Here is a 26572-nt window from a genome sequence, read left to right as displayed (position 1 = left end):
GGAAATTTTACATTCTGTGTATACTTGTTACTCTTGCTTAGTGAGTCTTGCTCTAGAGATGTATGCTGCAAATTAATTGTTTAATATTGTATAAAATGATACCAACTGTCCTGTATCAATAGGCGGTGCTGCACCATCCCGAGTATGCTCAATCTCGAGATTTTAGCCCAATCGGCCCTCTTCGCAGTTAATCTCAAGATTCAAGAAACCCCGTCTCCACCATCGCAAGAAGAACGATTCATGCTTGAGCGAGGCATCGATGCATTATGGTCTGACGCCGTGAATAAATAATCCCGAGTGCGTCTGCACATACGAATTAGCGCGATAATTTGTCAAATAGCGCGCTATTTTGCAAATAATCCTAAGTTGACTTGGGATTGCAATCTCGAGATTAGTCCTACGAACTAGCGCAATAATTGCGTCTCTATTGTAAATAATCTCGAGATTGTTCAGATCGGGATAATTTGCCGGATCAGAAAAATTTGAAAACTCGGGATGGTGCAGACAGCCCTATAGTAATCCATTGCAGAAAAAAAAAATAAAATCAAAATGTTAAAACTGATTCAAGAACCAGCTGCCAATATTTCTTTTTATAAGTACCAAGATTATTGCTTTTGCCATGTTGTACATACCTACAAGGAGAGTTTGATTGCCAACTAATTTGGACAGTGATAAATGATCGGTTATGGTTTTGGAAATTCCTAAAGTCAGGTCCAGATGTAACAGGGAATGAGAATATTTCCGGACACATGTTCTGCTCAAAATGACTGACATATTTGCCATTCTTAGCAGTCACCTAGAAAGATGAGAGAGAGATTGAGGGATGAAGGGAGAGAGGAAAGAAAGAAAGAAAGAAAGAGAGAGAGAGAGAGAGAAAGAAATTTAGAAAAAGAGAAGAGAGGAAAAAAGAAAGAGAATATAGAGAAAGACTTCGCATTAATTTTGGATTTTGCAGTTATTATTTGTGTTATCCATAAATGAGTATTGATGAATCAACGATGCAGGGTTGTGTGAATGTGTGAAATTGTGAATTACTCAATGACATGAGGAGCGTTGCGGCCCAGTGGATTTGTCTTCTGACTTTGAAACGGGGTCGTATGGGTTTGAATCCCAGCCATGGCATAATATTTCCTTCGGCAAGAAAATGATCCAAATTGTGCTGCACTCAACCCAGGTGAGGTAAATGGGTACCCGGCAGGATTAATTCTTGAATGCACTAAGCGCTGAAAGGCAGCTCAAGATAAATCCAGGATTATAATAATAATAACAATGCACCTGGTAATAGATTATTTCTAGATAGATGGCGCCATATAAATGCCCATTATTATTGTAAAAAAATGTTCAAATTCAGCACTGTTACCAGCAAATGTCAGAGAAGAGGCATCGGACACAGAATTACTGCTATAGGAGAAAACAACCGACATCTATTGCCCTTTTCATAAACCCATCCTCCAATTAGCCGCCGAAGAGTAATGCGGATAATTCAATAAAAATTGCGTTCACAAACTCCGAAAATAAGCCGCATTATTTTTACGAGAGCCCGTCCTGAAAAAGGTGGATAATCGTCATGACAACTGGACACGCCCCCTCCGATGCGGTTGTGTTGGGAAAGGGTGACCTTGTGACCGCACCATGGCAATTATCCACATTATTTGGAAATGCATAAACTCAAAATCTTGTCCCGATGCTGCTATTATGCGGATAATAGCAGCATCAAAATAATGCGGATAACTCTGGTCCTCCTCCAATTTTACAACCAAATTATGTAGCTATTAGCCGCATAATTGGGTTTATGAAAGGGGTATAAGTGTGTGCAGAAATTGACCTCACACTCAAAGGTCAATGGTCAAGCGTGTGATCTCTGTCCTTTATGGTTTTGATGATGGTATTTCGCTTTTAACCAATTTATTGAAAGAATTGTTAAAGTGATCATTATCTTGAATTTAAAGTAACATTTGAATTACTAATTGCAAAATTATTGCTTGGTTTGGATTCTTTGGAATCAAAAGTGAAGATCAAACAGGAATTGTTGGAAATCATAGACCTATATAGCCTGTATAATTATGATCTTTCCTGTTTTGACTTCAATGCACAGGGCCCTGTGCAACGAACTTTATTCATTGCTCGTAGAGCTGATATTTACGATTGATTACGGCAATCATTATGTGCAATCTAAATGTACGTATTAACCGAACCATCAATCACTGATATTCGTGATAAAGGGCCTGGACGATAACATTCTCAAGGACTCCCTCATCAGTAACGTCCAGAGTGATTGACCCAATTTCCTCGGGTCTGATCAAAGTTGTGGACACTGCCCTCTATCTCCCATCTACGTACGGAATCGCGATAGAAATTGGAACTTGATGATAAAGCAATTAAGGGATGCTCTGATTAAACGCCGTAATGACTGCTTCGTTACACTTAATCACTCAGATATTCAGGCCAAGTGTTTTATAAGTAGGTCTGTGATTCGAAAGTAGGTCTAGCCAATCGGGGTTCACAATAAACATGAAATGCTTGTGAAAGAGTGAGGACAAATTATTATGCTTTTCAGTTTTTGCAGGCTCAAAGTGTTGAAGATATTTGTAAAATATGAGAGCTGCTCATTTTTCATAAGTACAGTTGATGATAATGAAGTGTGACGTGTGTAAAGAGCAAGCGATTGCACATGTGGGAGGTGCTTTTTATTCCTGTTCAATTTTGAAACGTCATAAGATGTTCTCTGAAAAATGACTTCAACTTAGGCCATTATCTAACAAAAGGTTTGATAAATGTGCTGTCATTCTTAATGCTTTCTCTGTTTTCAAATGAAGATATATGTAAGATTCATGTCATAGGATTGCAGGAACACATGCTTTGTTATAATAGGTGAAATTCCACTTTCTGCTCTACTAAGTCTATATTGTTGCCTACCTGCAGAAAGGCTGTGAAAATTTCATTTTTGAGAAAACACAGATTATGTTTTGACCTTATTTTTGTGCATTTACCAGATATAGTGTATTTTTTTCTGTCCTAATTCTCATACTTATACCTTGTTTACACATTGACTCGGCTCGGTGTTGAATCCGCGAGCCGGGTTGAACACTGCGAAGAAGGGATCAGAGATCGCGTTTATACGTACATATAAAAAGGCGAGTTCAACACGGCTCGCGGATCTCGAACGGAAGAAGAATTATGACGTCGCAGATTAAACGCGGGAAATTCACCGCCGGAATCGAATCTTGTCCGTGCGAACAACAACAATGCCAAAAGTGAAAGCGCGCGCAGTGACCTGGTCAAGAGAGTTCGACACGGCTTTCTGTTTACACACGAAAAAATTGCCGAGTCTGACTCGGGTCGCGGGTTGAAACCTACGATTTTGGTGGATCAAAAAAGCCGTGTTCGACACGGCTCGCGGATCACACTGATCGCGTTTACACAGCATAAAATTGCCGTGTTGAGCACGGCTCGCGTGTCGAACCCCCGAGCCGTGTCACTGTGTAAACACGGTATTTATGACAAAGCAAGATGTTTTCTTCAGTGATATTTTGTTTGTTTGTAAACTTTTTCTAATCTTAAGAAGGAATAGCTTACAATACACCCTCTTTCCCGGAAGAAAAATGCACAATCCGCTGATCCAGTGACCGCAGAAAGGCCGCGAGCGCGAATTGGTCTGTGTGCGCATGCACGTTGAATGAGAAGCGTCATGATCCCAGACTAAAGGCGCATCTATGTCCTAAAGCACGTGGTAGCGTTTTTGCTTATTGTGTTATAATAACGTCACATTTAGGTTCGAGAATATTACTAGAGGAAAGTTCATGTCATGCTTTCTCCATTTCATCAATAGAACAAACTTTGATTTTTTGGTGCCATAATACGTTAACGGCCTTCCTGCGGGAATGCGACAATATATTACTTTCATATCTACATACATGTTTTTTTAGAATAAAATATACAGTAAAAAGTGGTGAGTTTAAAGAAAGTTCACCAAAGATACGGTGTACATGTATATTTGATCAATGTGTTGGAATTTTATAGTGCTTTACTATAAGAATTACATGATATCTATCTTGTTTATCTTTTCTGTTATTGGTAGCTACATGTAAAAGTCATCAGTTTCAAAGAAATAGCATCAAAGATATGGTACTTTTCCACTCTGTGTTTGAACTTCATATAGGCCTAGTGGCTTACTACATGAATAACCTGATGTTGACTATCTCTGACACCGTTCTCACTACGTTCTTAAAACTAGTTTAATGCGTAGGGAGAATGGTCGAAGCGATCCTCCAAACCAATTTGGAAAACCACCTCGCGATGTACTTTTCAAGATCGCTTTGCCTCGTTAAACTGGTTTAGCGCAGGTGAGGACACAACTGATCTTTGGGAAGCGATCTTCGCACATTTTGAACGCTCTACTCCGCACGAAAGGTGTAGAATGCCTAGGCTGCTGTTTCGAATTTCGTACAAAACGTGTCACCCCACTGAGAGCGTTCCCATAGCAACAAGATCGCTTTACGTGAAGTGATTTTGAAAACCACTTTCGTGTGATCAAATGGGAACGCTAGCAAAGCAATCTTCCAAACTGGCTTCCTGAATCGGTTTCCAGTAAACTAGTTTGAGAAAGCATAATGGGAACGGCTTCTCTGCTTTCTCAGCTCTCTTGAATGAAATATGTGAGTGTATGTCATGGGTTACCATCATAGAAGGGGTCTCACATAAATCACATCTTGCCGTAAAAACATCAATCTCTGCCTCTTGTCAGTCCCTGTGTAAACTCAGCAACCTTCAAGTTGTGTTCAAGCTATAAGTTTTTAACTGTCCCTCCAAATCATCTCATTTTGCGTTGAAAATGTAATCAATGATTTGGTTAGGTTAAAGCAAATTATTGCCCTGCCCACCCCCAAGAAAAACAATTTGTCTTCTCCCCAATCCCACTCCCCATGTTAAAATTACAACAGCAACAAAAATGTATTTTCAGAAAGCAAACATGAAAAGTGTGAAAAGAGTTTCAGCAGATTTGCAGTTGCTAAATCGCTTAAAGCTTGTGTATAGTTTTGGTAAATCCACCAAAATGCACCTATCACTATTCCAATTCATTGCTAGCTAATATGAATGGATATGCCCTATAACAGTTATGATGTGGAGGATATGAAATGAAAATGTGTTTTACAGGATAAATTTTGCGATTTTACATGGAAATTTAACTTGATCGGGTCACCCGATCAAATTAAAATATCTGTGTGTTTTTGTCTTTCAATTAAATCCTATTCCAAATCATGGAATGGGCTGAAACTTTCAAGATATGTTCTTTGTCTGTAACTTTTGGATATCTAATCACTAAATTTATAAGATAAGTGCTTGAATGCCCATTTTTTAAATTTAAAACAAGCATCGCCGAGAGAGGGCGCTATATATCCAAGATTTGAATATTTGAAATTTTCTCAGAGAAGTGCAGTTGGAAAAATATCTAACGGTCTCTACGCTTCAGTAAGACTGTCATATTAGATGATATTCGATTATCAATCACATTATTGACCCTTTACCAAAGCTATACACAGGCTTTAAAGCAGCACACATTGATCGCAACTGTTATTCTACGCACCATTTCCTCTAGAGTGGCTTGCTCATACGCATAGTCCGATTATGCCTTCTCCAAAAACATTCCAAATGGGCGTGTATATCTCGTCAAGTTGTGCAGCATGTCTGAAATGAGGGAGTATCACTGAATCAGTATTATTAATGAAAATTATCTTTACTTTCGTGGTTGTGATTCACGCCTCTAATTCCACCTTAAGATTATTGTGTGAACACGCTCTTTGCCTCCCTTCAGCCCCTGTGTCATGCCAACAACCTTTGCTTGTGTTAGCTGTCTACTTATCTCGAGATCTTAGTCTGTGCCACCATCAATCTTATAGGTCTCTACCTTCTAAAGAAATTTATATTAAACAAGCTTCAAAGGGCAAAAGTTTTCACATCAAGTGTTTGGAAATATTGGTCTGTAGTATACTGTCATAGCTTTTGAATATTCGAAAAAGATAAAAGTGATTTGATTTGATGTAACAACGTATTATCATTGAAATTCAATAATTTTTGTCACAATTTTACCAGAATAAAATGAACTTATTTGGAGTGACTAAAATCTCGATCTCACTTTCTAGATCTAATATATGTAAATAAGTTTATTCCAATGTTTATTCCATAATGTTTTACACTCAATAAGAAAAATGTCAAAAACAGCTGTCTCCCTTTTATGAAAATGAATATGAATGTTCTGCACACAATTTATTTATCCAATATCCATATACTTTGTTGCAAAATTGTTTAAATTTCTCTTGAACTCCAGAAGCATTCAATCAGGAGGCCTGCTTTATAAATTTTCCAAATGCTTTTTATGACTGTTCTAATGCAGGAAATAGGCCTACTGAGTAAATGTCTTATATGTATCGCAAATTGGCTATCATAAGTGGAGACGGCTTGTATTTTCTGCAGAAGAATTCAGTCCCACTGAGGCCGTTCTCATTACGCTTTCTAAAAAAAGTTTACTGGAAACCGATTCAGGAAACCACTTTGGAAGATCGCTTTGCTAGCGTTCCCACTTGATCACACGAAAGTGGTTTTCAAAATCACTTTACGTAAAGCGCTCTTGTTGCTATGGAAACACTTTCAGTGGGGTGACACGTTTTGCGCGAAATTCAAAACCGCAGCATAGGCATTCTACACCTGTCGTGTGGAGTAGCGCCCTCAAAATGTGCGAAGATCGCTTCCCGAAGAATGGTTGTGCCCTCACGCTAAAACTAGTTTAACGAGGCAAAGCGATCTTGAAAACTACATCGGGAGGTGGTTTTCCAAACTGGTTTGGAAGATCGCTTCCAAGACCGCTTTGACCGTTCTCACTACGCGTTAAACTAGTTTCCACTAAACTAGTTTCCAGTAAACTAGTTTTAGGAACGTAGTGAGAACAGCCTCTATAATATTCTCTGGTGTAGCTAGGGCTTGCAGTTGTTTGATACATCTCTCATCAGGGTCAAGTCTTCCTTCCTGTGTTTTACCTCTCCCAGAGCTCCTCCTTTCATCCACTGTCTTCTCTGACCCCCCCCCCCTCCTCTATCTCTCTCTCTCTTTGTGTCACACACATACAGTGGAGGCAGAGGGGCAACTGCCCCCTCTCATGATTTTTCAAGTAGTGAAAAGTGGAGGGGCAAAAGATATTTGGAAAAGAAACAGATGCTAGAAGTGTATGAAAAAGTGAGGTCTTGTCCAGGATACCCATTAATATCTCCGCTTATTCACCTTGAAGCCCACTTGCCCCCCCCCCCACATTGAAATCTGCTTGTGCCCCCCCCCTGTACAAACACACACACACACACACATGCATTCATGCCTTTTCCTCAATATGTGCCCTCCCCATAATACTCAGGTCACATGTCTTCCTCTATCTTCCCTGTCCTGTAGTTGTAACCTGTTCATTACCCCCCCCCCCTTTCTCCCAAACCCCCTTTCCCCAACCCCCCTTTCAGTAGTTAGGTACTTAAACTACTTTTCCTTAAATTCCTCTTAAGACATTCTAAACCGTGACCATGACCAAAATTTTAGTATTAACCAGCAAGCTGCCAGGAGTCTTATCCCACTTGTCAAGCACCCAGAAAAACAACAGTTGGGGTAGGCTAAACATTTAAATCCCCTGTAAAAATGCTTTTAGAGACCTTCAATCCGATTTCTTAAGCCTAGGCCTATATTAAGGCAGAATGTTAATTTTGTTATTATGAAATATTTAGAACTAGTGAAAAAACATGGGGTTATGGTGGATGTATCTGCAAAGTGCCCCATCCCCTTCCAAATTACATTTACCTTCATAAGTTTTGAAAGAGCATTCTTTGCTGCAGTAAATTGCAGATTTCTTCAAAAGCCAATGTAATAAATCAGGCCTTGATATACAACATTGCTTAGCAATTTCTGCAATTATATTGATTATTATTAACATTAATTACTGCAAATCAACTATGATTGTAAAAATATAGGCCTTTGCATTGATAAATGCATGATATGGAAACCCCCTCCAATTGTCATATCCCTTGCCTGAGTATGCTATAAAATTGTCCCTTGCTATAGAGTCCCCCAACAAAAGATTGATTAGAAGTATGAACCCTTTTCTCTGGCCCTGGCCTGAACATGCCACCAGTTCATCTATTTCTGGTAACATTAGCCCGCCTCCTCTTTTCCCTGCTTAACCTATATCTAGCAAATCCCATTCATAGCTGGCCTACTCCAGTGCCAATGACCTCTTGGTCGTTGAACCCGGTGACTGGGCGGCCCTCGTCTGGGCCCCCTCCACCCTGGTTGCACAGCTGAAACAGGTGCACTGGTTTGTAAACTTTGAAAAAAAAAATGGTTTCACCTCTGTCCTTTCCCATACACATCAGACCAAGGAGCTTGATCAGACTCTGCCTCTTCCTTCGTCTCCATGTAACTCGATTTTTACATCGCGCTACCTGCTCTGTCTTGGTCACCGTTTCTCTTTCTATCATCTTTTCTCTTCCTCCTTTCTTCTTGTTCCTCTTCCAATTGATATTCCCTTTCCTTCCCTCTTCCTATTCTTTTCCATCATCATCTTCTCATTATATTCTCCTTCATATTCTTATCCATCTTCTCTTCTCTGTATTCTTCCTTCTCTGCTTGCCACCCCCCCCCTGGCCCCTCATTCTTCTTCTCCTCCTCTTCCTCCTTCTTTTCCTCCTCCTTCTTCCTCCTCCTTCTTCCTCCTTCTTTTTCCTCCTCCCCCTTCTTCTTCCTCCTCCACCTCCTTCTTCTTCCTCCTCCACCTCCTTCTTCTTCATTGTCTCCTCTCCATCTCCTTCCTCTTCCTCCTCTTTTTTTTGTTTATCAATTTTCATTTCTGATAGTTCTATCCATTTTTACAAAAGATTAAGTCTTCACACTTATAATTTCTGTTTAGTTGTGTGATAACTGGACCAATGGTTGGGTCTTAGTTTTGTAGTTTTTATGGTAGTATGTACATGGGGTCTTAGGTCTTAGGTCTTAGTTTTGTAGACACCCGGTACAATACTTACAAACGAAATGAGGAGGGAGGTTGACATCATGCAACAAGGCCAACACAGATTTCTGTGTATGGGGCTCTATTTAGAATGATCTCTCCAGAAACATTTTACTACTATTACAAATACAGTTTGATATTTCAGATCTTTGAATGTTTTGTTTTTTATCTATGCAATTACTTTGGCATTTTGTTGGAGGGAGTAGAATCAGAGGTCTTTCTTTTTTCTCATTAGCCATTAAAACTCGCTTCTCAATTCTAGTTTTTTTTCTTGTGAATATGGAATTCATTGCTTTTATTATCTTTGTTTCCTTCCCTATGTTACAAAGTTTCCTGATAAATAATATAACTGATTAGAAGTCTTACAATTAGTTATTCATATTCGCACAACATTTATAATGACTCATTAATGTTTTTAAAACAATTTCTGGAGCCTCTTATCTTTTCGTGCATGTCATTCTACTATAAGTGCATGTATCATAAAACTTCATTAAATCCATCTTAACAGTTCCATACATCATTCAAATCAGGAGAAAAACAATTGGCAAGTTGGCAAGTAAATGAATTGCATTTCTTTTACTTCAAAACAGTGGAAATTACAAGAGAATTTGGATGTTGTTAAATTTTCTTTTCAACTGGTTTTGACAGCGGTATTGGAATAGGGTCAAAAACTCATTGCATCCAACAGGCTTCTAGCTCACTGGTAACCACAATATTCAGAGGAAAGTTGAGAAAAAGTTAACCCATTAACATTCCATTTTTTTTCTTTCTATAGATGTTCTTTACAAATTTTTCTTCCATCATATTTCTCATTTAAGTTAACTTTCTTTATTCAGATCATGAATATATCCCCAATGCATATTCCCAATTCTATTTGATTTTCATGTGACTAATTACTTGCCCTTCATTTAAATGATATAAAAACGATGGCAGACTTTGGAACACACAAAAATAAAAACTACCACCAAATAGCTAATTTTCGCACTATGACCCTATATTACTGTATAATGCATTAAGTGGCGCAAACAAAACTTGAGGCACTTATATTTTCCAAAGTATATTCTTATGTGTTTTATATCACATGTATATATTTTTTTATAATTCAGTTTTAATCGTAAAATAATTATACAACAATCAAGAAAACAATTACATGAAATATCACACTTAGCATTAGGCCTACAATATAAACCCAAAAAATGAATAAAAAAGAATTAAAAAAAGGGAATAAAGGAGCGACATAAATTTCAATCCATAGCGATTAATACAGATAACCATGAACATTTACAGCAAATTTCAGCTCAAATCTTCATTTGCGGAAATGAAGAGTTACTTTACCTTGCATTTTGGCTATCCTTTACTCTGTTTCTCTATTAACATTCAAATAAATGTTAAAAGCTTGGTAGGTTGGAGAGTTATTTTGGAATTTACACACATAAATAAAATATTTCGGTAAAAGAAAAAGTATAAGTGTATCCAAACATTCTTTCAAAGGGTGTAAATTGAATGTTATTATGCAGTTTCATATTTACAGAGTTAATCACTTACATCCCATATTTTTTTGTTGTACTTCTCTCAGTTCTGTTTTTCTGTGACAGCATGAGTTCTGACTGGGTTATAAAACTTATACAATTTTCAAGTATCGTAAGGAAAAATATATTTGGTATCCTTCATGAGTTTAGTGTGGATCAGGTGCAGAGTGTGGTTTTAATGATGCTGGAACTTGTTGACTTTTTCCCTGCCCTTGCCAAGAAAGTTCCTACTAAGCGGTTTTCCGGTTTTCTTGGAAATTTGTTTGTTTTACCATCCACTTATTCTCATCATACATTTTAGGATGATGCAGAGAACGCATGGGTCTCAGACACTTGCATACGATATCTACAAGGTCTTTATACATCATGTACAGATGATATGCCTATACTTTCGCAGTAATTGACGTTACACGGCACAATTTTACACACTTTTCATTGTGTGTATGATTATCTCTAAAACAACATATGATGGGAGTTTGCTTAAAAAATGCCCCTATGATAAATAAAATTTCCTAACACCGTCTGTAGAATTTTATATGAGCCCAGGGGAGAATTTCATATTTATAGGCCTAGTGATGTTCTCTTACTATTGTGATAAGCTACTGAAATCCTTGTATCTCATTGGCTCAGAGCAAGTTTGCCAGTGAAAATTGCGAACAATATGCATCATGAAACACTCCAGTTTTTACTGATTGTACACAGCAAAAACTGTGGTGTTAACCGGTGTACATAGAGGACCACACCAGTTATTTTACACCGGTGTTAAATTGGTGGTGTTAGTTTTACACCTATAGGTGTTATTACAACACCTATGGTTGTTACATTTACACTCTTTGGTGGTATATTCAATCTCTAGGGTGTTATTTTAACACCTCAGGGTGTGGTCCTCTATTAACACCAATTGGTGTCAGTTTTAACACCACAGTTTTTACCATGTATCATGGGTTGGCGGGGGGGGGGGGGGCATTAGAAGCATCCAAGCTATTCCTGTAAGCAATTGCACTTTGGAAGAAGGGCTGCTCTCCACCGCACACCTCATAACTTTGTTTATATTGAAGCGAACATGCTATGAATACAGAATCATAGAAATCCAATTACATTGCCTCCATTGGAGGCTTTTTTGTATTCAGCTACAGTAAAACAGGTTTGATCACCAGAAACCCATTGCTTTTACTTTACGAGGAGTGAAAAGTTCAGTGGGTAATCAATAACCGCGCATCATAAACTGTCATATATCTACCATGTCTATATAATCATTGCATTGTGCCAGTGACATCTGGATGAACCCAGCGTAAAATGGGAGGATGGTCTAGCAACTTGTTCTGCGTTATTACACGAGGTCACCAGCTATCTGAACTATTGAATCCGACTTGGTGGTGTGTTTGCATTGGTATGGTTTTCATGGTGGGAGTGTGAATAAGATGCTGGTAGAAGTTTCAGACTCGGAACAATGGGAACAGACCATCTGTACTATCTCCATAATATCCTGTTTGGTAATTAGGATTATGTTGGCCAAGTATGGTGACATCCCCCTCGTTCAGACACGCACAAAGGTCATACTGAAACGTAGTCATTAAAAAGCATGTATAGCTGCTTGTACACTGGCAGTGTTTTTTAACCAACCCAAAATTTGGTTAAAATAAGATCTGACCAAATGTTGATTAAAAAATCCAAATTCATTTTGCATGCAATTATGTTTTAACCAACTGTTGGTAGGTTCACATTTGAACCAACATATAGGTTATAAGCTCTGAGAGGGAGAGTGTTTGGCTTATGTTAAATCCATTTATATGATTTAATGTTTACCAACAAACGTATTGAGGGTCAGAACATAAAACATCATTTTAAAGTAGAACTTGATAATGATAATATAGTCTGCAGGCACAGACCCTGATTGAAACTTTGATCAGCAAGTACGTCTCCACGCAAAGACTAGCTCATACAAAAAATCCTGTATCAATTCAGTGAGAGGGCCTTCAGTGCACAAGGCATGCATGAGTAGGCTGCACATTCAGACCCTTAACTCGAGTGAAGGGTTTGCGCAGCAGACTAATGGAACATAGTGAACAAGGCTTCATCAAAACCTTGCCCATATCTTGTTGATGACTGCCAGCGAGTGTTTCATGAGTTGTCTTGTCAGTGATTGTCACAGGACATGTTTGCATTCGCCCAATCAGATGTAAGGATTTCTGTAGCTTATAACACTATTATATAACGGTGAAGTTTCATAATATGCTACCCTGGACAACATTGTGCAGAGGGAAACTGTGCACATGTACAATGAATCATCCAAATCAAAGAAGAGAAGCAATCTTATTGGAAAGAGAAAAGTGAGAGGAACAATTTAAAACAAGTTTCATCAAAATTGGTTATGAAATAAGCCAGTTATGGGCGTTTATAAAGTCTTGTACTTTCTACAGGGAATTTTCCTCATTATCTTTCAAATTGCATCTTGCCTCCTTCTGAGCACAACTTATGTCATGGGAAAATATAATCCACACCATATATGTCAAGGTCAGGTGGAGATAATGTGAAATATGTGAAATAAAGGGGAAATCTGAAAATTTGTGTACAAGACAAATGGAGAGTCGTCCAAAAATTTAGCCATTTTCAACATGTTTGCCAATTTGAGGATCCCCATAGTTAGAAAGTACAACAAGACTTTTTAAATGTCCATAACTTGCATATTTCATAACCGAATTTGATGAAACTTTTTAAATTGTTCATCTCATTTTTCTCTTTCCAAGAAAATTGCTTCCCTTCTTGGGTTTTGGTTTCCTTTAACTGGTCAAGATTTGTGCCTGAACAATCCTAGAATATAGAAATGAATATTTTATTTGTTGGTGTTTTTTTACATTTATTTTTATAGAGTTTGTGTCTGAAGACGGTAATTTAGAGTCACAATTCGTCTAGAATCAGGTTAACAGTTAACACACCCACGCAAAAAGGGAAGTCTGTTCGCGATTTAACCTTGTTTGGATAAAAAGAAGAAAAGGTATTATACAAAATTCAGATATTCTGATTTCAGATATATTGTCCTGAAATTCTTTGATTGATTTCATGATTGCATAATCAGAACACACAATATTAATTCAAGATTTGTTTTACTATAACTTATTTGCTCTGCTTCAAAAGCCTTAAGTTAAGGGGCAGAATTTTATGTTTCCTTTAAAAATATATTCATTTTTGTTACTTTTTAGTTATATGCAGTTGAATTTATCTGAATAGACTAATTGACTTTGTGGTAATTTATGAAATATTGCACAAAAAAAGTGAATTTATTTTATCATGTAATAGTCTGTAGGATGTGCAAATATGAAAGGATGTCAAACTTATCTGATGATGTCATAATGACATCATCCCTCCCCTTATTTTGTTGATCTCCATCATCTTCAGTGTGATATGTATTTTCTAACGACACGTACCGTACGATGTGATAACTCCATTAGGGTACCACATTTTGAATTCAGTGCACAATGCAAGAAACAAATAGGGTTTTCTCCTTGTGTCTGATAAGAGAAAGTATTTTCTGTCACTGACTCATCAGGATATGTTGGTGCTAGTGCGCTGCTGTTACAGAGACGGTAGTATTGCTGGAAATCTTTTCTCCTTCATTTCAGACCAGTGCTTTCCTCAAAACGATTTCATACGTGATTCAGGCTGTGGATGTGTTTATTGAATTTTAAAGGATGTACTTGTTTTGATTGAGAATATGTAGAATATTATGATGAAGACTGGTTTATATAATTGATATTTCCTTTTATCTGTTGTATTGGAATCTGTAAAGCATCATAAACAAAGAATCAAATGTCATCATCTTGCATATTATAATGGGCAAATTAGAGCTGATTTTTACCTTATTTCATTGTTTCAATGTAATTTTTATACCTAATAAATCATCATTCAAACCACTCCTGTTTGTGCTTTCTTCTAATCTTTATAACTATAAAAATGTCACCTCTAGATGGCAGTATGTTCTTTTCATGTTGCTAAATATTCCATTCTCTGTACTCATAATTTATTTTACGGATTTAGAAAATCAGTCCACTACCTGAAATTAGAAGATAACATACTTGGTCCAAAGAATTATATTATATGTTTTTAAACCTGGTTTTTGCTAAAGCAGTAAAGTTTTGATGGTCATCTATAGGTTTTGGTATATAACTCTATTAACAACTTCTTTGTATGCTGTAGGGGGGGGGGACATAACTTATAAAAATGGTTTGATATATTTTTTTTAAATTTATTTTTGATTAATTAATTATTTAAGTTCTTTGCCTTTAAAGGTGCAACAATGTTTAAGATTTAAGTTTAAAAGAATATATATTTTGGGGTAAAATATTTGTAATTTTGATTTGATGTTATCTCTGTTCAAAAAAATAAAGTAACCATCTACAAAGTGTATTTGAATTCAAAGATATCGAGACATAATATTTCAAGAGAATCGCAGTATGTCCATCCTTCAATGAACTCACATTACTCTTTTCCTGGAAGAATCAAGCTGTAGTTCTATGAAGAAGCTTTATCAAAGCTGTCAGTTACAGGAGTTAATCTGTTCCCCTAATCCCCAGATAATCCCTTTACCTAATGAGTGTAAATACCCTTCAGGGGGATTAACACCAGTGGGGGGTCCCACCACTTAACTAGATTGTCCTTAAGTGACCTTCATTAGCATATTACTGTTGGGATAGATAGTGGTGATTAGGAGTGTCTACTGGTCTCATGTGGTGGTGGTGGTTTTTCCTACAGACTGAGGATTGGTCATAGCAGCACCAAGCTGCATGTTGAAGAATATTATGACACCGTTCTCACTACCTTGCTAAAACTAGTGTAGTGGAAACTAGTGTAGTGGAAACTAGTTTAACGTACTGAGCACGGTCGAAGCGATCTTGGAAGTGATCTTCCAAACAGGTTCAGAAAACCACCTCGCGATGTAATTTTCAAGATCGCCTTGCCTCGTCAAGTGAGATCTTCGCACATTTTGAGCATGCTACTCCACATGACAGGTGTAGAATGCCTACACTGCGATTTCGAATGTTTCGCGAAATGTGTCACCCCACTGAGGGCGTTTACATAGCAACAAGATCGCTTTACGTGAAGTGATTTTGATCAAATGGGAATGCTAGCAAAGGGATCTTCCGAACTGGTTTCCTGAACCGATTTCCAGTAAACTAGTTTTAGAAAGCGTAATGAGAACGGACTTTATGTTTGACAGATAAAAACAAGTGTGTTTTACCAATATTCTGGTAGATTGTAACCAATAGATTGGTTCAGTTGGACACATATATTTGCCAAGACATTGGTCTTTTTGACCAACCTTTTTTAAAAGAGTGTAGTTTGCTTGATCATCGCAAGAGGGGCTTATAGGTTTGCTCATTGACATAGTGAACTGTTCTGTAGCGATGCTATTTACAATCACTGTCACTAGTATCAATATAGGCTTGTGAGCTGATTTTTTTTTTCCTTTGATGTCTTGTATCATCCTCATAATCTCTCAATTGCTGTTTAACTATTTTCACTTAATTTGTCAGGACTCTTATTCTACATGATCATTATTGATTTTTATCTGAAGTTTGTCAATTATATTATTCGATTTTGTTTATTCAGATTTATCATCTTAAAGTGCTTACGAGAGGGAAATGCATGAAATAATTAAGAATTAACACTACATTTTAATAGTACATGATATTGTCCATCTGTTATTAAATAGGTCATTCCTTCATATTCCTGTAAAACCATCCATGTGCTGTACAGCTTATCTGCATCATGGTATAGCGCATAAAACACTCACAGTCTTTGTGATGCTGGCAGCCGCCACCTTGCCCTTTACTTAGAAGCACACCCGCCCCGATTTGTGCCGGCAGCACAATGCACTTTTAAATAGGGGTGAAGTTCATCGGAAATGTTTTCTTGAAGGTGGGAAAGACCTAGGTATACTTATCTTTTTTTTTCTGCTGGGCTTCATGATCAGTCATCTTGGAAGCTTTCAGACGAGATTTTTTTTTTGTACAATCAGTCACTAGAGCTTGCAACCCCGACCTGGGCACCTCGAACTTCAGCGGTGACATAGCGACCCGTAGCTATTTTTCAGATTTTTTTCATAGGGGAATATGCCTGCTTTTGCTGCGTAATATTTATTTAATGATTGTCCCATCATTCTTGGTTTTTTAGCTGTAACACCATTTTTCAGTGAGAAGAAAAATAAATCATGTATCTCTGCAACAAAACAGAAAAGGCTATAGACTGAATTAGGTGTGGATGCCATCTATAAAATTAAAAACTTCATACAAAAATTTTGTTGGAGTAGACCCATTTTGACGTCATATATTAGTCATCTAAAGTAGGCTGACACAATGACGTCTTAGAATCGTGATTCAAATCACTATACATATATTCAACCTTTTTTTAACATGATTCTGCAGAAATGTCTTTCCAAATTCCACCTTTTTCTGTATTTTGTGTTTGTGATTTGAAACATGATTACTTTTAATACTTTTGAGTAATTGCAGTTATGATTCTGCAGAGATGTCTTTTGAATCATGATTTATATCATGATTCTAGGGTAAAAAAGTGGCGCACCCTTAAATTTTCATGGCTTGAGCAGTTAAGTTGAAGTAAAAATTATTCGAGAGTGAATATGTCTGACATTTTACACAGCAATCTCACTGGGACAAAAAATGACCAGACATAACCTATACTTGCCAAAGACCTTTAGAAATTTCAAAACCAATATTATATTTATATTCTCTATGTTTACTTTTAAACTCCCATTTCTCATCACAAACGTTCAACTGTGGAAATTCTTTTATATACTTAATGGTAAATATACTTTGTCTTTGAACTCCTTTTTTATGTTGGAATGGAGTATAAAAACAAATGAATAATTAAGATTGATTAATATTTGGAATCTTACTTACATTAGATTAATCATAGCAATTTTGTCTAAGATAAAAATGATATAATTTGAATGTATTGAATTGACCAAGTATTCAAATTTGGAGCTTTAATCTCTATACGGTATCTTAACTGAATGTTTTTACTATGGGAGTCATCATGTGTACCATTTTACATTTTTGTTGGAGTTTTAGGAAATGGACCTCAAAATTTATTTGAGCATTGTTTACTTCCGGACAATTTTTTTTACAAATTCCATTCTTTCATTCTACAAGTTCTATAACCCCTGTGTTTTAATATGCACTGTTATCGCCATGGTTAAAAATATCTTGAATCTTGAATTCAAAAACTTGTTTTGGCTTTTCAAGTTCTCCCTCCAGTCTCTTATAATGGTCGTTTTGATGGCCTAATCTTCCAGCTCTGTAACACCCTCTATCCTTTAAATACAGGTGCACTATGATGGGTCATGGCTTTAAAGGCACACTGAAAATTTTTGCAACAAGATTATTTTATTGGTCCATAAATGTAGGCAAACAGAGAATTTTGGCTTCCAGTGACTTTCAAATCAAGCCCTTCTGCCGAAAATGTAGAAAATGCAATATATCCTAATAATGTGATATATAAATAAAATAAACTTTCTGCAATAGGCCCCTTCAAATTTAAGTTCTATTTTACTGAGCGGTGAATGCTTTTGAATTCTTGTTCGGGGATTTCGCCAGGGTTTGTGTAAGGTATCAAGATGCTTGTAAAAGGTTGTGGGTAGGTTCCTTACTAGTTTCTATTCTTTGCGTCAAGTTTTTCTTGTCGAAGAGAAGCTTTGTGTTCAATTTCCTTAATTTCTTCCTGCAAAACAGTAACAAACGTTTGTGAAAAAGAGCAAAAAAAATTAAGAAAACAAGATTCAAATTGTTTTGATGGACCAGAGTGACTTTCCAGATGATAAAGGACAGTAATCTGTACAAGTAATCTCCAAAATACTGGTTGCATAAATTTCACAAATCCGACCTTCAATAAGAACTGAAAAATTATCATTCTCTTAATTTTGAATGTCATAATTCTTGTCAGATCTTGAGCAACCAAAGCGCTATATGTCAAGTTTGAAATCCAAGCGATGGAACACGGTGCCCTTTAAGCGAGGGGTGCAATTCGAAACCTACATCTGGATTAGCTGACCTAGTTTTGACCCTCATGGGGGCGCAGTGGTCACTCATCACACGGTCAAGTTGAAGGCCAGAGACGGGTCAGGAAGTTTGGTAAATATCTCCCCGTCCAGGTTCATTTTGCCATCTCGGCTTGGAGAGCAATCCTGAAATAGAAATAAACTACTGGCATTTTTCTCCCTCTGCCGTTTATTATGACGAGTGTATTTCTGATTGTATACCGAGGCAAGTGACAATGTATTCTGTGTAGCACTGGAGGCATTTTCTCTCTAGCACTGGAAGTCCATGTATTTTCTTTCTGTGTATTACATGTTGTGATTTTGAGTGGACAGCAATAGTGGAAATAATTGTGCTTTTCTTCAGGTAAATTTTTAAGTATTGACATTCCTAGTTCTATTTCTTATATAGATGTGTATAGTAGGTAACTATTCCTACTGCTTGATTTGTGTTTGCTCTGTTGTTTTACCTGTCTTCCTTCATTTAGTTGGTTTTTGTTTTTCTAATGCCCCTGTCACATTTTGTGATGCGATTGCTTACAACCATTGCGATTGTATGCAACATATATATAGATATATATAGTGACCAAATGATTGCAAACGATCGCACAAGCTATTGTGAAAGCCCCTTTATGTAGTGCCAAACTACCTTTCGAATTTAGCATAGTGGTTTTGTTGTGAAGTGTACATAATTCAAATTTTGTTTTGATCTTACACCAAATAAAAAATCGGTATTAGAGATGTGGGGCCTAGATCTAAAATGATTTCCCTCGGATTTTAATATACATAACTTTCTCAGTTATTGACAGGTATTTTATTTAAAAAGAGAAAATTATTATTAGGCCTACTAATTGGGTGATGTTCATTATTGTGGCAAGTTAATTCTTTTATCTGAGAGAGAGAGAGGGAGGGGGGGAGGGAGAGAGAATATAATCTTGTTTACATTTTTGTACATATCATTATCAGACTATAGTCCACGCTGCCACAGCCTGCCTCTAAAAAGACAATGTACTTTCTCCACTTGTGACCTTTGTCATACAATATGCAACTGTACAAACCACAGAGAGTAGTGATGCATGTATTATCGTGTGCATACAAACCACTGCAGATACAAACCAGGGGCCCGTCTTACAAAGACTTGCGATTGATCCGATCATGGATCTGATCAATCACAACTATGGAAAGTCAACAAATAAAATGCATGTTTGCTCAATTTTTTTTTCTAGATATGAATGTATATCCATAAATTCATTGATTTCTTGACAGTTCGGTGTGTTCTCCTTCGTTTACAAAGGACATTTTGCACATTTCCTGTAGAAAAAAATTACCAGTATGACACTGATTGATTTCATGGGGTTACGATTAATTGGATCAATTTGTAAGATAGGGCCCAGTAGTACTTTCGCCACAATATTTGGTCATATTTTTCCTTTTGGGCTCAGAATTTTAAAGTGAAAGTAGGCCTAAAATTTCAGATAGATTTATCTATCAATTTTTCAATGTTTTCACTAATAAATAAGCATCACAATAGAATTGAATAATAAAACAAATGGAGTAATTCAATAAACAAATGTTTTATAATTCAAACTGTGAATTAGAACAATTGAAGCATCAGTTGATATGATGAGGTCCATTTGTCTTATTCAGTATTATCTATTTTTCAGATGGTAAAGGTAACACACAAAATCAAGATTTAAAAAAAATAGGATAACTCTCATAATTTTGTTTTCGTTTTCTGTTTATTTTCTCTCGCTTTTCCTTTGATAGCGTTCCTTCTCTATATTTCTTTGTTGGAATATCAGTAGACTACTAGTATGCTAATTGCCTCATTAATTATTCAGTTGTACTTGGAACCCATTACGACCAAGGCTTTTACACGTTTTTGCATTCTCATTTTGCAATGCTTGTACAGATATTTTCCCTTTTGATACAGCAAGTCGGATCTGAAACCCGTTCAATAAATATCATCTACAATATTGATATATAATTGGAAGATGGAGTGGGGAGGTAGTGTATAGAAGGGCGGGGGCACAGGCCAGCTAAAGCAAATGTAATAAATGATCGGTTATAAATTGGCAACCTTGTCATATGAAGTTCTATTGTTCATTTTCTTGTGCATCCATTGGCGGATAGATATATTTATGTCATACTGAGTCATTTATCGCATTTGAAAATAAAAGTGTACAGGGTATATCATGCACTCTAAATCCCAAGGATTTGAAATAAATCCAGATCAGCTGTGAATAGTGACCAGCCAAATCTTGCATGTATTTTAAATATAAAGGATTAACTTTTAAATCTCAAAAGATTTAAATTAAAATCTCTTAGATTTATATTCAAATCAACAAGGTTTAAATCTAAATTCAATATTCAGCTGGTAACTATTTACAGCTGATCTTGATTTATTTCAAATCGTTGGAATTTGAGTTAATTGTCAATGTGATTGAATTTTTTTTCAGAGGCCTCTCGAAAATAGGAATTATCTTGTCTGTTTTGGAAAAAAAAACTGTGTCGCACTGTTGTAAAATATATGTGGGGAAAAGTCTTCAGGGTACATCTTGTATTTAATATTTCTCAGAGACCGTAGAAAAAAGGAATATCTTCCTTGTTTTGAGTACCTTAGTGGTTTTCAACTGTTTAAACATATTTTCGACATAAATATTCAGGGTTCATTATTCACTTTGCACTTTTGTTTCCTTCTTGGCTAAAGTATACATGCACAATTACACATAATACAAAATATGAGAAATGATTAACAAGCAAAAGTAAACATGAAAATGAATTTGGAGAGCTGCAAGAGTCATTGGATGTGATTGAAAATTCTCACTCAGAGGCCTCAGAAAATTTAAATCATCTAGTTTAAAATAGCCTTGGTGGTTTTAGCTAACTCTGGTATAAAACAGATTTTTGATTGGGATGATTTTCATGAATTTCCTGGAAAGTTCTAATCTTGCCTGAAAGGTCATTGAACTTTGAAATCACACAGTCAGGGCCAAACTCTGTACTCTTGTTAGTCTTTGATAATAAACTTTATTTTCATGGTGCCCGTTTATACATCCCATTTTGAGGCCCAAGTTGGCCTTTTGTGTGATGTTTCGTTCAAAATACGATTGTTTTTTTTCTGCCTCATTTCCATATAGGCCTATAGTTAACAGTAAACACTGTAAACTAAAAAAGAGAGAAAAATGTATGAATGAAATTGTTACACTATCACCAATAGAGATGTATTACAAATTGTATTTAGTTTAAGTTCAGGTTTTTTCGTTAGGAAAAATAAACAGATAAATTTTGTGGTAAAGATAGTCAGATTCGATTGGTTTCCAGATAAACATGGGTTCCATTTCATTTGCTCCTGTAACAATTTCTCCTACAAAAAAAAATCCCCCCATAATCCACACATCATTCTGAAAACCCTATCATAACTCTCATCGTCGCCTTATTTCTGCAGAGAATTTAGCAGAGGAGCAATTGTCGTAGGAGCAAATGCCGCATTATCAAAATGGATACTTACTAAATATTATATTCCACAATGTTTATGATTACGATGTAGAAGCAAATGACCCATTGTCAAAATGGGCATTTTCCTGTAGGCAACCGAAATCAATTCCAAGCAACGGGTCTGTAAAAGCAGACTAGAGAGCTTTGGCAATGAGTGTGACATTATCTCTAGCAATTGTAGATTTCAAATCATTAAACACCTAACTATCATCAGAGAAAACATGCATGGAAATACACTGGGACAGCATGCCAATCGTGCAAAATTGTGTAAGAATTTGATATTTTGTATTGTGTTTTTCACACCATTTTGTTTATTTTTGTATTCCTCTTTATATTTATTAAATTATATTTATATTCCACGATGATTATGACTGTGATGTGTTTGCAATGAAAAAAGTAGCTCAGTGTTTCTAATTGAGAAGGAAAGATTAACAGAATACTTTGAGCAATTTGGCTATTCTGTGTTCTATATAATGTATGTTCCTTAGGTTTAATTGACATTTGTCTTTTTGTACTTTTGTTTTTCAGATCACATGGGACAAGACATGTCTGGTAAGTGTATTTTACAATTGTCTTCGAACTTTTCAAAATTCTCTTTCTAAACACCCTCTTAGATGTGAAAGAGATTACTCATTTTTGAAAGAGGATTGAGGGGGGGGGAAATCATACTGAAATTGGGGAGATCATGAAAAATCGCTTTTGATGTGTTTTGTTGTTTGTCCTTTTGTTATCATTTTGTTTAATTTGTAACTCTGTTTATTGTTAGAAAAGTTAATTTGTCATTGTAACTTATGTTTGATAATTTGTAAAAAAAAAGTCTATTATGATTGTAATCCTATACGTTTGGATTCGAAATCAATTAAGAAAAAACTTGGAAAAAAGAGAGGATGGGATTCAGATTCAGATTCAGATTCAGATTTTATTTCCAACAGAAATAGCAAATATACAAATCATTTTCATACATTTTAACAAATATTTACAATACATTAATGATAATAACATATAAAAAAAATACAAAATATTTTATAGAAAAAATTATAATACTTTGGAAAGAAAAGTATCTGTGGAAATGGGGGATTCACTCAAAAGCATCGCTTGTATAATGTGAACCCCCCTAAAGGAAGAGAATAGAGGAGAGAGAGAGAGAGAGACGCAATGGTTGCTATTTGCCTACGAAGATTTACAGAATAGATGAAAAAGAACAGGATAACTCACAGAACAAGACAAAACGAAGAAATAATAAAAATAAAAAACAAAAAACAAAACAGGACGACAAAAGTAGAATAAACGTAAAATAGAATCAGGACAAATTACGACCGAAAAGAGAGGATAAAACAAAATGATAAAGACAAAAACATAACTTGAAGTCTGAGAGGAGATGATAACAAGCGGGAATTAGTAATGAAGACCTCGGTAGGATTGAAGTAAGAAGTTTTTCAGTTTTCTTTTAAAAGAATGTATGGAAGGGCTGTTTTTTATGTTAATGTCGAGGGAGTTCCAAAATCTAGGACCATCGGACATAAATGTACTCTTTGCAAATAAAGTTCTAAAACCGGGTAAATGAAATTCGTTAGATTGCCTAGTAGGGTAATTATGAAAAGACCGATTAAGAGGAAACATAGAATCAAATACACGTGGAAGTGTGTTTTTGTCAAATTTAAACATAAATTGTCCTAAATGAAATAAGTATAGGTCGCTTATCTTCAGCAATTTGCTATCAAAAAATAGTGGGTCAGTGTGTGAACGAAAAGCTGAATTATGAATAACACGAAGGGACTTCTTTTGCAGTAATAACAGTCTATCTAAAATGGTTTGGTGGGTGCTGCCCCAGGCAAGTATCCCATAATTCAAGTAAGGCAAGATCAGGGAAGAATATAGCATTAAAAGTGATGACGACGAAAAATGATATTTTAGTTTATTGATAATGCCAATATTTCGCGAAATAATCTTACATATACAATCTATGTGGTATTTCCAGGAAAGCTTATTATCAACGGTAACACCGAGAAATTTAATGAATGTGACACTTTCTAAATTAGTGTCATCTAAAACAATGTCCATGGGAAGTGTATCAATGGAATTGCTAAATAGCATATATTTAGTTTTAAGTAGATTAAGAGACAATTTGTTGGATCTTATCCATTGTGTGACTTTTAAAAGTTCATTATTAACAGTATTTACTAAGGTATATGGATTTTTATGGGAATAAAATATATTAGAATCGTCTGCAAAAAGAATGAACGAAAGGATATCAGATGATTTACAAAAGTCATTAATATAAATGATAAATAATAAAGGGCCTAACAGACTGCCTTGCGGGACTCCACAATTAATGTATTGCATGTTGGATGCATGACCATTCAAAGATACAAATTGACGTCTGTCGGACAAGTAGCTTCTGAACCACTCCAAGGCCTTCCCGCGCACACCATAATGAGAAAGTTTATGTAATAAGATATCATGGTTAATGGTGTCGAAGGCCTTGGAGAAGTCCAGAAAAATGCCGACTAAATGTGAGCAATTATCAAAAGCGTGGGCCACTTTATCAACGAAATTCAATAGTGCATGTTCTGTGTTGTGTTTTTCTCTAAATCCAAACTGAAAGTTAGAAAAAATATTGTGAGATTTAAAAAAATCAATTGTTTTGCTATAAACCACTTTTTCTAAAATTTTTGACAAGGATGATAATAAAGAAATTGGGCGATAATTACTGACACTTAACTTGTCACCCTTTTTGTACAATGGAATGACCTTGGCAATTTTCATGCGATCAGGGACTTGACCGGAGGTTAGAGAAAGGTTAAAAATATATGTCAAAGGATCGATAATTTCAGATATTATACCTTTTAAAATAAAGTTATTGACATCATCATAACCAGGACTTTTTTTATTATTCAAATTAGATACAACGTCAGTAATATCTTTTTTGACTACGGGAGTGAAAAATATTGAACTAGAATTAGGTGTACCTAGGTAATCATGAAAGTGTTTTGTTGAAGGGGGGATGTCTCGAGCTAGGTTAGTTCCTATAGATGAAAAATAGTCATTAAAAATATTAGCTATATTTTCAGGATCACCAATAATATCACCGTTAGACCTAATTTCAGTTATATCGGACTTGTTACTGGATAAATTCATGGCTTGTTTAAGAACTTTCCATGTGTTTTGAATGTCGTGTTTATACAGAATTATTTGATCAGTAAAATATCTTTTCTTTGCCAAACGTATTGTTTTAGTTAAAGTATTCTTATATGTGGTGTATTTAGTTTTTGCCTGAAGAGTACCTTTAAGTTTGGAATTATAATATAAACTGTTTTTTCTGTTGATTGAACGCAAAAGTGCTTTGGATATCCAAGGAAGTCTCGGTGATTTTTTGTAGTTAGTTTGTTTATCTTTTACTTTTGGAATATGCTTGTCTAATTCACTGTTAAAAATATTAAGAAAGTTATTGAAGCATGTGTTTACATCGTTATTGTTATAAATAGGCGACCAGTCAACAGATTCTAACGAAACACCCAATCTTGCAAGATTCTCGGGAGTAGGTCTCCGCCTTGATGGCTTGGAAGGATTAATACACGAATTTTTAAGGGGAAAATGTGACATAATGGGAAAATGATCTGTCAGATCGGATAGTATTATTTCAGAATCAGGAGACGGCATGATGTTACAAAATATGTTATCAATAAGGGTTGCAGAGCGATCTGCAATGCGAGTGGGTTTTGATATTAATGGCAAATATGAAGAAGTCAAAAATGTTTCAAGAAATTCATGGGCAGTATTGTTGCTGTCATGCTTCAATATATCGATATTAAAATCTCCTAATATAAAAACATCTTTGTTCACCAACAATGGATTTCTAACTAAGTTAGAAAGATAAAGTAAAAAATCATTGTGGTTGGAATTTGGTGGTCTATATATAACACCTACAATTATATTTTTGGAATTTAGGACATTGATTTCGATAAAAAGTGACTCTACATATTCATTCATAGTAGTGATTTCGTCATGAATTTTGTATTCATAATTGTGGGAAACATATAACGCAACACCACCGCCATGTCTATCTTTCCTGTTATTAAAAACGAAATCATATTGATCTAATGCAAATGGAATATTGGATTCATCAGTTAACCAAGTTTCTGTAAGTCCAATAATGGAAAACGAATGTCTAGATGAATTATTGTCTAAAAGCAGTTGGAACTCTTCGAAATGTTTATTTATGCTTCTTATGTTTAAATGTAATAAAGAAAAAATATCTTTGGAGAATTGTTTACTAGTGTTTTTGAATTGAAGTTCAGTGATGTATTCTGATGAAGGATTGCGAATTAAGTCATGATCAGTGTGAAAATCTAGAAGTTCTGATGATGCATTGATGTTGTTTGCTACAAAGTGGTTGTACGCCAAATTAGCCTGAGGGTTGCCATTTGAATTATGTGTATTCAAATTAATGGAGAGGTCATC

This window comes from Lytechinus variegatus, chromosome 19 (assembly GCF_018143015.1).
Source record: "Lytechinus variegatus isolate NC3 chromosome 19, Lvar_3.0, whole genome shotgun sequence".
Lineage (NCBI taxonomy): Eukaryota > Metazoa > Echinodermata > Echinoidea > Temnopleuroida > Toxopneustidae > Lytechinus > Lytechinus variegatus.
This window is presented reverse-complemented; position numbering follows the sequence as displayed.